The sequence below is a fragment of the Dipodomys ordii genome, unplaced genomic scaffold, assembly GCF_000151885.1.
Source record: "Dipodomys ordii isolate 6190 unplaced genomic scaffold, Dord_2.0 Scaffold105, whole genome shotgun sequence".
Lineage (NCBI taxonomy): Eukaryota > Metazoa > Chordata > Mammalia > Rodentia > Heteromyidae > Dipodomys > Dipodomys ordii.
In genome coordinates, this window is record NW_012267321.1 from 3,109,289 (window position 1) to 3,119,391 (window position 10,103).

The following is a 10,103-nucleotide window of genomic DNA, read 5'->3' on the forward strand; positions in this document are numbered from 1 at the left end:
TGCTCAGATGTGTATTCTTGCCTTGGCTTTCTCTCACTTGTCTAACTCTCTGTCCTGTGATGGCACACTTGGTGTGTTTCTCTGGCTTAGGACTGTTCACTGGAACTCTAAAACTGCTTTCTATGCGAGAGCTTGTTCAGCTTCCAGCTTCTCCTCCGCCATCTTGTCCCTCTATGTATCGGAAAGTTGTTTTTAAAACACGAAGGCTCCTTGAGAAAGTCCCTTGCTTGGCTATTGTGACATTTCCTGCAGTGCTCCTCATGTCCCTTTTTATGAGGTCCCTTTACCACAGCCTCAGGGGAGCAGGTCTGGGCTTCTGTGCTGAATGACAGGCAGGGCCCGGTCCAGGGATCTCCACCTCCACCCTTTTCTTCTCATGGAATGAATTTCAGGGTGACAGAAAGCCAGAAGTAGCACTGATGCCTGGGGACAGTCACCAGCCCTGATCACAAAAGCTCAGGAACAGGCCCCAGGCCCTGAGTTCAAGTCCTAGGACCAGCACAGAAAAGGAAAGCAAGCAGATGGCAGGCCTGCCTCCAGGAGCCATCCAGGGACTATGCTAGGTGTTGAGTGGACTGTGGGCTCTGAGCCAGGTACCTCTATCTGATCCTGAACGTCCTACAGCCACCCCCACAACAAAAAGGCTTGAACCACAGGCCCTGCTAGCCCTGTACTCCCTCCCCCCACACTAGCTTTAGTCAGATTCCCTCCACGCCCCACCCCCTTAATCCAGCCCAAAGTCATTCCACCCACCACACCCATCCTGGGGTCTCCTTGGGGAGCTGTCTGGTGTCATCATTAACCTCACACACACCTGGTCCTCTCCTGACCCCTGGTGTTCCTGTGCCCAGAGGTCCTCCCCATCTGAGTCACGTTGGAGAGCGCGGATGTGGACTTAGCCTCCTAACCTAGGAGCAGTGCGCATCCTCTACCAGCTCCCTGACTTCTGAGGGGACGCAGGCTTTCCCTGCCCCTACCCCACACCCTCTGAGCACTCGTTCCCCAGGAGCACCCAACCCTCCACCCACCTCACACTGTCTTGAGCATAATCCAAATCCAAGACAACCCACGGCCTGCACTTCCCATCCCCCACAGTGCTCAGCAATGCTCCACGCACTTTTCTCTTTTTTTGTTTTTGGTCTGCCGTGGGGCTTGAACTCTGGACCTAGGCGCTCTCCCTCAGCTCTTCAGCTCAAGGTTGGGCTCTGCACCCCATGCACCCCTGCAGTCCACTGGAAGCACAGCCACCCATCGTCATGCTGACGTGCAGCCCTGCCTGGACTCCTTACTTCTGGCGAGTTCGCACATTCAGGACATCTCTCTCCATCTGTCTCCTTTCTTCCTGAGCACCATCCATTCTACGCCACCATCTTGTATGAATCCCTTTCCTGTTCCCTGTGTCCTTGCCATGCAGTGGCCTGACCCCCGAACACCTGCCTGCCAGAGCTCACAGCCAGCTCCTGACTTGACTTCATTCACAGCAGCACCTGGTGACTATGCTCAATATGAAGGAGGGATGAGACATGCTCATCTCTCACTCCTGGGGATGACTTGAAGCTGCTGACAAAGCCTTCCAGGAAAAATGGGTTGTGACACAAAGGTGGGACTCAGCCCTTGAACCGGCTGGGAGGTCAGCTGCCCCCCACACCCTGCATCCTTAGTTTGGGGGCTCTGGTCCTATCCCTTGCGCACCTCCGGATGGTAGAGCAGGCCACACTCTGGTCGCCATCCTCACAAAACCACCAGCCTGGCGAATCCCTGCCATTGGGATCAAAACAGCAGAATCCAGAAGGGCCAAGAATGTCCTGGGGAGGTTTTGGGGGGAAGCACTCACCCCAGGTCAGATCTGGGAGTAACCATTGACTGACGCCTAGGACAGGCACCATCTAACTTGTGTTCGTGGGTCACACCAGAGTCCTGGCATGATGGTGGCCACTATTGCACACTGCACAAACCTTGCCTTGTCAGGTCCCTGCCAGACTCTATCTACCTTCCCATTGTTTCTACTTCATTAAAATACCTAGCTACTCACTTCTTCTTACAGCTGATAGTGCCTTGGCAGAGAAAACTTTAAAAACAGATGGATCCTTGGTATAAAGACTTTTTGGGGGGGAGGGAGGCAGCGTGAAATCAGTAGTGGGGCTTGAACTCAGAGCGTGGGTGCTGTCCCTGAGTTCTTTTCCTCATGGCTAGCGCTCTACCACTTTGAGCTCAGTGCCACTTCCAGTTTTCTGGTAGGGAATTGTAGAGTCTCCTGGACTTTTCTGCCCAGGCTGCCTTTGAACTGTGATCCTCAGATCTCAGCCTCAGTAGCTAGGATGACATGTGCAAGCCACAGGTGTCCAGGGTCTTACTCTTCAAATTGTCCAGGACTGGTTGAGCCACACTTGCAATTATGGGTGGAATGTAATGTGGGCATGGTGCATGATCTTTCAATGCATTGTTGAAATTACTTGCAGGTATGTTATGAAATATTTTACATCTGTGCTCTTCAAGGAAATAGTGTCTAATCTTGTCTCTAGTCTGTTCTCATTTTGGTATGAGAGGGAGTTTGGTAGCCTTCTTCCTTTCCTAGTTTTTGAACCTGTCAGAGGGGCATTGGTGATAACTCTGAACACCTGGTGGAACCTTCAGTGAATCTATTTACTCCTTGATTACAGATATAGTTGGATGACTAAAATCATCTTGGATCAAACCTGAGGGGTCCAACATACAAAGAAGTGAATCCATTTCTTGTATATATTCTAATGTGTTGGATTAAGTTTGTAATATACTTCCCAGTGACAACTTGAATTTAAACTGTTATGATATTCTAGTTTTCTTAGTTGATGTCTTCACTATTCTCCGATGAAGACTTGTCAGTCTTAGCTATCTTCCCAAGGAAAGTTCTTAGCTTCCCTGATTTTTTTTTGTCAGTCCTGAGGCTTGAACTTTGGGCCTGAGCACTGTCCCTCAGCTCTTCAGCTCAAGGTGAATACTCTATCACTTGAGCCACAGTCGCCACTTCCAGTTTTCTGGTGGTTTATTGGAGATGAGTCTCATGGACTTTGCTGCCTCGGCTGGCTTTGAACCATGATCCTCAGATCTCAGCCTCCTGAGTAGCTAGGATTACAGGCGTGAGACACCAGTGTTCAGCTTCTTTCACTGATTTTTTAAATTGTTCTTTTAATCTCCATTTTTTCATTTTTACCCTGATTTTTGTGTTTGTGTCTATGTGTGTGCCTGTCCTAGGGCTTGAACTCAGGGCCAGGGCAGTTGCTAAGCTTCTTTAGCTCCAGGCTAGTGCACTACCACAAAGCTCTGCTTTGTACATTCTCGGGACAGTTTATTGATAATAAGCCTTATTTATATTTCTGCTGCCTTGGAACCACAATCCTCAGATCTGAGCTTCTGGAGTAGCTCTGATTAGTGGTGAGAAGCCATCAGTGCCTAGCTGGCTCTATGCAGATTTTATGATTATTTTTCTTTTCTGGGGGGGAAGGGTCCAGTCTTGGGGCCTGAACTTTGGGCCTGGGCACTGTCCCTAATCTCTTCAGCTCAAGGCTAGCACTCTACCACTTGAGCCACAACGCCACTTCCAGTTTTTTTTTTCCTGCTTATGTGGTGCTGAGGAATTGGACCCAGGGCCTCAAGCATACAAGGCAAGTGCTCTACCACTGAGCCACCTTCCCAGACCTTATGATTATCTTTCTATCCACTGTTCTGGGTTTGCTTTTAGACTGTGCTTCATCGTTGATTGCTTTTGAGACACCTGACTGTTTTCATGCCAGGCCCGCACAGCTGTAAATTCCCTAAGAAGCTTTTGCTGCATCCCAGAGTTTCTGGAAAGTTGTGCTATGGTTTTGATTCTTGAATTTGTAAACTTGTTCCTTCATTTGATGCTTAAGTTTTATGGGTGACTTTGGGCTTGATAGCCTATCACTTGATGACAGGGGTCTTAAGCCAACATTCTAACTTGGTCTGGACTTACGGGTCCATGGCATCCAGTAGTACTAGTTCATGAAACCAGGGCAGCAGTAGGCATCTGTGTGCTGGCTCGCTGTGTGTCAGCAGAGGGTGACAGTCTTTATCTCATCAACCTAACTTGGGTTTGATGTCTCCCCTGCTCTCATGGGACAAGCAATTTGGGCTCCCTTTCAGGTCTGTTCCCATTTGCTTGTGACAGTTTTCTACCCGGATTTTTCAGTTTTTAGGCTTGGCTGGTGAAGTGTCATCTCTATGCAGTGTTGGTTTATAACTGGGCCAGGCCAGATCTCCCTCCTGGCTGACAGGTACAGGGTAGAGCTGGGTCACTGCTTTACAGTTCAGGCAGGTGTATACAGATCCAGAAAATACTGTCATCTTTATGTTGGATATCAATTCCTCACCACCAAGTAGCTCCAAATTTTTAATATACTATCTATTGCCGTCTACTCCTTTCTATCTCATGTATTTGTCAGTTCTACTAAAAAACAACTTTCCATGAAGAACAAAGCCTGGCACCTACAGGAAAATGGATGGAACTGGAATTCATCATACATCTTGGGAATGAAAACAAGCCAGACAAGAAACGTAAACATGCTTTTCCCAGGTGGAATCCAGACTCTAAAGACACAAACCTAGCCATGTGCTGGTGGCTCACTCCTGTCATCCTAGCTATTCAGAAAGATGAGATATGAGGATCACGGTTCAAAGCAAGCCAGGGCAGGAAAATCCATGAGACTCTTATCTCCAATAAACCACCAGAAAACCAGAAGTAACGCTGTGGCTCAGGTGGTAGAGTGCTCGCCCTCAGCTGAAGAGCTGAGACACAGCAGCCAGGACCAGAGTTCAATCCACATGAGTAAGGAGACTCACACTGATGTCCTCTACCACAGGGGCTTTGGGCATGCTTGCGGTACCCAGTGGGAAACCCAGGTTTTGAGACAATGCTATGTGCTCATCAAAAAAACATGGATGATTTTCCCAGGGCAGGGGTGTGGCTCAGTGAACAGTATGAGGACTTGAGCAGTAGGAGGATGTGAATAGTAGGAGGATGTGAAGAGTAGGGCCTCAGCAGTCAGCCCGGGTCCTTGGCCAGCTCTGCCACAGCAGGCAGCATGCCTAGGGGTGAGGACACCCAGTGTGAGTGCTTAGGACTAAGTGTCCTGACAGAAAAGGGCAGAGACCAAGGCTCCAAGATATTCCCTCCAACCCCCACTAAGACCTGAGGGCCGACTGTTTCGACACTTTTATTTCTTTGTGAAAAGAGGGGAAAAAAGAATAAAATATAAACAGTACAGTTGACACAAATAAACCACCGGAGCGGGGGTGTGGGGGGAGGGAAAGGGAGGGAAGTAGGAGGGAGGTAGGGATGGGGTCCCCATCTCAGCAGCAAGAGGCAGTAACCCGGATGCTCATGTCTCTCCCTACAGGGCAGGAGTGGCGCCTTCCTCCTGGCTGGTGTCCATCCCACCGTGTGTCCCTCAGCCTTTGGGAGGGACGCCGTCTCCCCAGGCGGCTCATAGAATGTGTGTAGGGCCAGGTCTGGGATCAAGCCATGCACAGGGAGGGCTGTCAGCAACTCACTGGCTTCTTGAGGGAGGATCTCAGGGAGGGCTGAGCAGAGGGTGGGCCAGAGGCTGGGCACTGGAGGTCCAAGCACTGGCTCTTCTTCCAGCATCAGGCAAGAACAGAACTGGAGGAACAGGAATGGGCCGGCTCAGAAGCCCAGCCTGGCCCTCTTGCGCCCCTGCCCATGCCACACCACCCTCTCCCCATCCACCCACATGTCTGGCCCCCAGTCCCTGACTGGGCACTGACAACCCCTGGCCCTCTCAGGCCCCTGCCAGGGCACCCCAACCCCTCCCTCCTGCCACCTCCTGCCCACCCGCAGCCCACACCAGTCAAAGCCTCCTGGGCAAAGTACTTGACGTCCACATCCTGGTCCTGGGAAGGTTCTCCAGGACTGGCTTGACCTCACTCTGCAGGGTGCTGCAAGCAGAGGGGAAAAGGCTGGAGCATGAAGCTGATGGGGACCCACAGCTGGGAACTCAGTTCAGGCCTGGCCACCCCCTGCCGAATTACAACTTGCATCTCCAGATGGCTAGGGATTCTGAGCCACCCCTCACCTACCTTCCCTTCACACACCCCTCCCCATAAGGCTCACCACCACCACTGCCGACTCCTCAGTCTACAATGAAGCTGACACTGGGAGGAAGCAGCAGGGAGCAGTGGCAGCTGAATACAGTGGTGCACATCTGGAATCTCAGCCACTGAGGAAGCCCTAGCAATAGCTGGGCGTGGTGGCACCCGTTATCCTAGCGGTGTGAGAAGCATGCACAGACCAGGCAGCCTGGGCCTACACATGCACTCTGTGAAATATAACCAAGGCAAAAAGTGCTGGGGGCATGGCTCAAGTGGCAGGATGCTTGCCTAGCTAGGTCAACCTTCAGTATCACCATAAAGGAAGAAACAGTGTAGCTGGAGAGGAGCATAAGAGCAGCGAATCCCAGCTCACCTGTTGTGGAGGATGGGCCCCATCTTCTGCAGGGACTTGGCCACATTGAAGCGAACGTTGGCAACGGGGTCCCCTGCCATGCGCACGTGTCTGGGCAGCATGTGCTTGGTGGTGATGTCCTGCCCGCACACCTCAGACAGAACCTGGCCAAACACGGGCACACGATCAGTACAGTCAGTGCCTGTCACCTGGGCCCGGGTGTCAAGGCTACGCCAACCCTCACTGGCATCCAAAGCGTGTGCTCAACTGACACCATCTCCCCACAATTACGATTTACAACGAGCTCAATTTGAACACGCAGCCAATGGTGTGTCTCACACCAGCTCACCCACGCCCAGGTCAAGGGTGCCTTAGGTCTGGAACCTGCCCAGCTCCAGATGTGTACCGCTGGCCCTGGCCCTCGGCCTCTCCACTCGCAAGCTTGGTGTCACAGCAGGGCCGTGCGAGCCCCTCCCCTGGCAAGGCGGCTCCTGGGTGCAGGTGTGGCACGGGCCGCACTCATGTTTATGCAGAAGAGGGTAGTCATGCAGTACAGGTAGTTGGGGTCTCCAGACATGGCCAGCACCTTGGGAATGATGGTGGCATGTGCCCACTCCTTCCTGAACTTCTCCACCAGCTTTTTGAGGTTGCTGGCTGCCTCACAGTTGGCATAGACTGCGAGGGGGACAGGAAGGCCATGGGGGAGTTTTAAAGTGGGTCATGGCTCAGCGCCAGCCTTCCCCAGAGTTCAAACAGTGGGGGGCAGGGCACAGACAGAACAGTGGGGTGGCTCCACCCACTGGCTGCCATCTCCTTCTGGCAGGACTCACCATGGTCCACCAGCCATGCCATGCAAAAGGAGGTGAGTTTCTCATCAAAGAATTCCACTCCCTGCCAGAGGAGAGAGGTGGTGAGGGCTCCAGGGGTGAGGGAGGCCGGCCTGCCTCCTCTCCCCTCCCCACCCTACCCGGCATGCCCTGGATCACGCACCAGCTGCCCAGTCAGCAGGGGCATATACTCGATGATGGGCAGCTGCACCCACCACTTGGCATCCTCAGCTAGCTCCACGATGGCGGGCAGCAGTGACTGGGAGAGATGACGGATGCCGATCACCTCGTTCACGCAGTCCAGGTTGGAGATGATGTTCAGCCGCACCTCCAGGCACTGCAGAGGATGGGGCTCCAGTGATGCCTGGCCCAAGGCGGCCCAGAATGTGGGGAGGGGAGTGTCACCCCACAGCAAAACCCTACAGACCTAACATCTCCCCAGGGCCACTGCCCCAGCCGCAATCTGACCCTGGGGATACCCAATGGACTCCGGGATGGCGATTGATCACCTGGGTGGGAGACTGGGGGAGGGGAGATTCACCTCGTCCCTCAGCTGGGGCAGAAAGTGCTCGATGATGTTGTCTTTGCCCAGGATGGGAAAGAGGCCCATGATGATGAAGGCCAAGTCGGACTTCACTTGCTGGTTGGAATCTGACAGGAGTTCCTGGGAGGGAGGCCCCAGGAGACCTGCTTCAGCCTTCTCTGTACCTGATTGGCAGGGGGCATAGGGGTGGGCTGCAGGGTCCATGCCTCCATCTCCTTGGCCACAGCCAGTGACCCAGGAGGATGGGGCGTTTCCACAGCATGTTCTGTGCCCTCTTTCATGCCCAGCTGACTCCCTCTGCCAAACCAGTTACCTAGATCCATGGCAAGATCTGGGTCATGATCATATTCTCCCGACAATCCAAGGAGAGGTTCTGGCAGAACTTTGCAGGCAAGGGTGTGGGATGAGATGGAGCCGGCTGCACCTCCACCCTGAGCTCCCCTCCTCAAGCATGGGTCACAGGCACACACCTGTCATCTTGTGGGAGGCCGCGGCCCTCACCTTGGCCTCGCAGTCCTTCATCAGGTTCTGGAAGGCGGGCACCAGGTCTGTCTTGGTGATCTCAGGCCCCACTGCTTTCTGGAGCTGTAAACCCACAACCAGGGAAAAGCGGAGGATATGGAGCGAAAGGGGGTCTGGCAGCCTCTCTCAGCTATTGAGGCCAAAATCTAGGGAGAAGCAGTGCAGAGGTGTGGAGACTAGGCAGGCTGCTCTCCCCAGAGCCAGGCCTCGTCCCCAGCAGCGTGCGCAGAAACCACAGACCTTAGTTCACATCATCCCAAGTGGGGCTTTCTGTGACCTGATCCAAAAACATGCCAGCGATGCAGTGTCTACCGCTTTTACATTTATACTAAAATATAGTGGGCTGAGTCACTAAATGGGCAGAGGAGATAAGGAGAGACTCCTCAGAAGAAGGAAAAATGACAAAGAAACACACAAGGAAATGCTCATCATCTCTGGGCATGAAGGAAGTACAATCACAACAACCCTGAGATTCCATCTTAATCCAGTTAGATTGGCCAGCATTTTGAATTCGAACAAATGTTGATGGGGAAGTGGAGAAAAGGAATTCTACTGCACTGCTGGTGGGAATTTGAACTAGTACAGCCACTCAGGACAGCAGTCTGCAGATTCCTGGAAATACTAAACACAGACCTTCCCTCCCACCCGTTCCTGGGCATCTACACTGAATGTCATGGCAAGGACACCTGCACACCCATGTTCACTGCCACACTACTCACAATAGCCAAGATATGGAAACAGCCCAGATGTCCCACAGTAGATGAGTAGACCCACAAGATGTGGACAACGGAACTTTACACAGCCATTTGCAGGAAAATGGACGGAACTAGAACAAATCATGTGAAGTGAGGTAAGTCAAGATTGGAGATTAACAGTGCACGTTCTCTCTGATATAAGGAAGCTAGATCTAAAATGCACTGGGGGGCTGGGAATGTGGCTTAGTAGTAGAGCACTTGCCTTGCATGCATGAGGCCCTGGGTTCGATTCCTCAGCATCACATAAGCAAAAAGAAAAAAGCCGGAAGTGGCACTGTGGCTCAAGTGGTAGAGCACTAGCCTTGAGCTGAAGAGCTGAGGGATAGAGCCCAGGCCCAGAGTTCAGGTCCCACGACTGGAACCAAAAAAAAGAAAAGAAAAGAAAAAACTAAAATTCACTGGGATATGACAAATGTCACAGGATTCCAGAGACTCACACACAGTAAGACCAAAGATGAATAGTCTTAGGAGAGAATCACAAAGGCCCAATGCCTAAGCGTCTCTTCATATTCATATAAAATATTATACATACTGAAAAAAAACCCAAGATGTGGAAAAAAATATGTTTTGGTTTTAACTTTTGATTTTTCTCTGTTCTTTATCTAATAAAGAGTCTGTTCTCATGTTATCTTTGGGAGGTTCCAAGAAGGGAAAATGGATGGGAAAAAAAAGTGCATCCATGGAGCTCACTGGACATTGATGAAAGTGAACTGCCCAACTCATGGGTGGAGAAGGGAGGGAGGGGCTGGGAGGGAATGAGAGAACAGCAGGCACTCACTGTACTAAAGAAAATGTCCTGCCAAAACTAAACCAAGATGAGTTAAACCATCTTAACAGGGCCATATCAAGTATTGAACTAGAAACAGCAATAAGAGTCCTCCCATCTAAGAAAAGTCCAGGACCAGATGGTTTTACAGTGGAATTCTACAAGGCCTTCAAAGCAGAGCTCACACCAATACTCCTCCAACTCTTCAATGAAATTGAAAGACAAAATTCAC

At 51.7% G+C, this 10,103-nt stretch overlaps 1 pseudogene; it reads right to left on the bottom strand.

Annotated features, from left to right (window-relative positions):
• Positions 1 to 9,048, bottom strand: part of LOC105994220 — a 28,055-nt pseudogene extending 19,007 nt beyond the window's left edge.
• Between the last annotated feature and the right edge of the window lie 1,055 nt (positions 9,049 to 10,103).